This window comes from Anopheles aquasalis, chromosome 3 (genome assembly GCF_943734665.1).
Source record: "Anopheles aquasalis chromosome 3, idAnoAquaMG_Q_19, whole genome shotgun sequence".
Classification (NCBI taxonomy): domain Eukaryota; kingdom Metazoa; phylum Arthropoda; class Insecta; order Diptera; family Culicidae; genus Anopheles; species Anopheles aquasalis.
The window spans coordinates 34,966,564-34,971,563 of NC_064878.1; the positions used below are offsets into that span (position 1 = coordinate 34,966,564).

Genomic DNA, 5,000 nt, shown 5'->3' on the forward strand with positions numbered 1-5,000 from the left:
GTGACTCACCACCAGCCTTTTTTTTTCACTCGGTGCACTTGCGTGACTCTTTTGGTTTGGAATGCACTATTTTCTACTAACTTAGCAGTTTATCAACTCTTACTTTACTTTATGCTTATTTCGTTCGTTCAATTTGGGAATCTTTCGCGCTGCGGTTCTCCTGGTTTCTCACACTTTTCCGACCCACCTTTCTAAAGAGAACGACGGCGGGAGTTTGGAAACGACTTGAATTCACTCTTACCACCTTTATTTTCATCAAAAACCTCCAAGAAACTTAAAAAAATCCCGATTTCACGGAGTGAGCTCAGAACGGAGATCACACACACACACACACACACGCCCCACGCCTCTCTCGCTCTCTCTCTTGTGCAAGAGTGAGAGCGAACTGATAATGCACATACTTCAACGATCATCACTGTAGATAAACGTTTAGGAAGGTCGCTTTGAAATCGGGTTGAATCTGAAGCAAGCTAGATTCTATATTTTTTCGAATTCCAATTCCGGGCTTTTCCGACACGGGTTTTTGATTTTTTCCGTGATAATTAACCACCACCATGCGTCCGGATTTCCCTGTTGATGCGGAGCATCCATTCGCTTAACAGACCCGAATTTCCCGAAGCGCGATATCGGGGCCACTTATGCACCACGTGCGCCAAATTTTGTACAAAATCAAAGAACTGCTCGTTACGAATCCCTCGAAGGTGTTCTCCATCAACGCCACGTTGCAGCCGTGCTGAAGAACAAAACGCAGCGTCCCGAGCTAGCCGGCAATCCGCTGGTGACCAAGCTCGGCAAGATGGTGGCTTGAGAGGTTGTACTAGTCCTCGATCAACAACCAAATGCTGTTATCCGAAGCTCTGCATCTGCTTCTCAACCAACCGCTTCGCTAGTATTCGAACATCATCGCGTGGAGCTGCGGGGTGATCTGGAGTACGTTAGCAAAAATCACGTGGCGGACAGTCGCATATGCGCTGCTATGTCATGGTGCCAATTTTTATTTGCCAATAAGAGCTGTGGTCATGGCTTGCGAGTAATCTGTTGATTATCTGTTTTCATTAGCTTTCATTATGTGGTGCCACTTAAATCACATCATTCGTATGCTCTTGGCTGTTTAATGATAACTTTACTTTCTTCTGGCAATGTGCTGGGGCGATTCCGGCAAGATCGCCAAAATGAGGCTTAAAAAGACTAGTGGCGAGAAAGCTTCCATTATAAAGATCCACTTGAACAAAACGCATGATGCCATCCAACGCATGTTCTTTACCATTATTGCTCATTTTTTTTAAAAAATTTTCAAGTATGCAGTCTTCGAGACCTATTGAACTGATCCGGTTGGACGGGCAATGATTGAGAATTACGAAAAATGGATGTTCGTAAATTGAGCGTTGTATCGGTTTTCTGTGCGGCGGAAAGGTCGTCTCATCATCTTCGCGACGCTCTCTTTTGAGAACGCGTTGCCTACCAGTTATCGTTGCCAGATCAGCTGCTTTCGCAATCGTTCCACAAATGATTTGGGAGAAATCCTACTGGCCGCTTCGTTCCTTCCTCGTGGTAATTCCATTTATTTTATTATCCAGATCATTTGAAGTATTTTAATTTTAATTGCATAAAGCATACCGCTAGCCCCTTTACTGTAAATATCAATTGCGTACTTGCATTCCAAAGCTTTTGTTGATGCGACACCGAGCTGATGTAAAATTAAAATAAAACAGGATTATGTACATTTTTGAGTCTTGAGAGATATTGCATCTTTTGATATGACGTGGGGCTGTAATCCCTTCTTGACGATAATACAGGTTTTTTTTCATTGTGGGACTCAGAAGGCGTATTTTTCTACCATTACTACCCAACCTGCCGCTCCACTGACAATATCAATTGATTTTTGGTCTGGTTATAGTTACCTGAACGAATCATCAGTCGAGTGATTGCTTAAGGACTGCCATTCCGAACTACTCAATCAGTCTCACATTCGAAAAGGCAGCTGGACATTTTTATACTAGCTGTGCTGTGCTGTTTTATACTAGTAAAGAAGAAAAAAAAACAAAACTATCGATATGTGATACGCATTTTTAGGCTGAAGGTTTCCATGAAAAATCAGTCAAAATGTAAATTGTTTGCAAGGGGTGGATAAACTTTTTTTGCATACTGTACATGGCTCAATCATGCTCACTACTTTAAAGCGCGGTTCCAAAACCTATGGTTTCAAAGCCGGTAGCTCCCGTACCATAAAACTACTTCCCCGTTCGATTTGAAATTTTAAACACTTTTTTATTTAATTTTAATCATTTTAATTTTCATAAATTTTGTTGATACTATTTTTTGAATAATTATGTGAAACTCGTTTTTCTATGCAAAAAAAGTAAAAATAAAGTTTCGTCGCAAAAAATGGGCTTCACCCGAATTAACGATTACTCCTCCAACAATTTAGACGCATTTATAGGCGGAATGAAATACTACAATCTATTGTAATTAAAACAATACCATATTTGAAATAGCAACGTAGCAGACTATCAACTACGCACAAACAGGAAAATGGGGTAAAATTATTCTGATAACGCATTTATCACTCGTTCGTGCGTAAATTGCTTTCTTGGAGAAACACAAAACCTGTTAGTGTCAGATAATGCAGCGGTTCGTTTAGAAAGCTTCTCGTTGCAGTCTATTACCAGGATGCACTGTAGGTCCTCAACTGCCAGCGTAAACTAATGGCAGGCCAGTGTTGTTCTGTACGCTTGGTCAATGACGCTGTCGAATCGTTCAGCCCGTCCTTTTCGAACGGCTTTGCATTGTTATGTTTGTTATGTTATCATTTAATTATGCTTTACCAACATTGTCGTATTACTGTAAATTAATTCTCAATAGACTGTTTGATACGAAAAGCCAAAATCGCATTTCGCATTGCTAGGGTTCGGCTCGGCTTCAATGGCCTGTGGTGCCGTTCAGTGTAGCGATAGAGATGTGTTGATACTCATCCTTTCTGCAGTCCGTTGTTGGGATAATAGGAGCGTATAGTCTCAGGAAATTGCCATGGGAAAAGTTTGTCTAACAAGAAAATTATTTGTTGAACCGAAGCGACTGCCAGCTGCATCTGTCCGCTTATAGTTGCACTGAAGTGTTGTTATTGCAATTTCAGTACAGTATAATTCATGCAAATCATTTGAAAATATAGTCCTCATTGTCCACACGTGTTAGTTGATTGTACGCAATTCATTACTTCAACATTTCTCACCAATCAATGTGGGTTGATTAATAGTGATTCGTTGTGCTGCCTGAACAACAGAAAGCAAAAAGTAGATCAGAACGACAATAAGTATGTAATGAAAAGTTGCATGACACTTCATGCCAAAATATTACAAGCAAAGCGCGGAAAACGGTTAATTTTTAGTCAAACAGGTTACATCTAATCACTCTCTAATCTGTTACAACTGATCAGCGTTCAACGATAATTAAACTATAATTCATGCTCGCGAAGCGCCTGTAGGAATTGTAAGCTTACAAGCTTATTTGATCATAATGTTCTTTTTAAACATCGATTCCTTTTTTCACAATAGTGATACAATTATTCGCACCTTTTACGAATGTTCATGTGGAACAATTTTTCTTGATTTTCATGGAGGATAAAGCATTTTACCAGTTGCTGCTAAGCATTCACATTCTGTTCCTTTTTATCCTTCCGAAATGGTAGATTTCGTGATGAGAAAATTGCGCTCAAAATTGAGGAAACACATTAAAACCATTGCCAAAACGGAGGCAACAAAGGAAATAAAAAAATGGTAAAGTGATGAAAAAATGTAATAAATTGTTCGCATGACTGTAGCCAACAAAACCGTATACCAAAGCCATATGTGACGTAATAAATATTCAATTTTCCGGTATGGAGTGAAAGAAAAACAGTTTAAACCCAATACGATTGACCATACAGGCCTGGCTGTCGAGGCTGCTAGGACAATGAAGAAAACTTTCCGCAGAACAAGTGCGGCTAGTGCAACAAGACCTCAAAAGAGTGTGGGTGGAGGAACCTAGTAAAAGTGAGGGTTTATGTTCGTCGAGATCGTTCAGTGCAATCACCGGGATGCTGGCGAGCACGGCAGAGATGTAACGGGAAGGATGTCAGGGAATCCGATTTTCCACTCTTAGGCACAGCACAGTTTGTGTCCAGTTTGTTTTTCAAATTGATGGTAAAAAGTTGGCCAATGCTTACACAAGACTGCTGTCCGATGATGCGTTATTTTTTGGATTTTCTGTTTCGTGCCCATCCATTGTGGAAATGGGTAAATAACGGTCGTGTTCAACCTTTTGTTTGGGAAAAAGTAGAGGGTAAGCAGCATAGACTAGAGTTTGGGATTTGGGGATGTTCCAACCGATATTCTTTCAATCCTCGCATGCACCGGACAATATTTTGAAGTCAGAATGAATGAACATTTGGCTTGGAAGTAGCGGAAAGAAAAGTGCAATTTAAATAAAATTAATCTGACACTATGAAACCAATTATAGCTAATTGTTACTTTATCATGAAAATTAATTACTTGCAGAAACCCGGAAGACTAGTTGAATTTCTTCACATTTGCTCAAATATTTTTATCTCTATATAGATTTTAGACTCAAAGCAAATGGGTCTATTCATTCATGTTTAAAGAGAAAAATGAGTTTGTTTTTTTTGGGTATCTAACAGTTGTTATTGATGTATAAAAAAAATGCCAAAAGAACACCCACACAGTCTCTGGTGGTATAAGATCTGAGGATGGTAGCTGGTTTTAATGCAGTATTCATATGACTGATTAAGGAAATTTTAAAGCATGAATTTAAAAAAATACATTGAATGGAGAAGATATATCATCTTCTTTGCAAACAATGAATACTCTGTCGAACAACGTAAAAGATGATTGTTTTTTAATCCAATTTTTTTTTAAGTTGGTCGCATCGTTATAAATCAGCCTTATACGCAGATACTAACAGTGATTTTGAATGATTTAATGTCTGACTATACGCATAACGTTTCC

At 39.2% G+C, this 5,000-nt stretch overlaps 1 protein-coding gene across 1 annotated transcript in view; it reads right to left on the reverse strand.

The window, feature by feature from the left end:
• LOC126576381 (membrane-associated protein Hem) overlaps positions 1-342 on the reverse strand; it is a 4,126-nt gene extending 3,784 nt beyond the window's left edge. Inside the window, exon 1 of the mRNA XM_050237633.1 lies at positions 10-342. The gene's annotated coding sequence lies outside the window, so the exon portion shown is untranslated. The remainder of the gene's footprint in view (positions 1-9) is intronic.
• Positions 343-5,000: the final 4,658 nt, after the last annotated feature.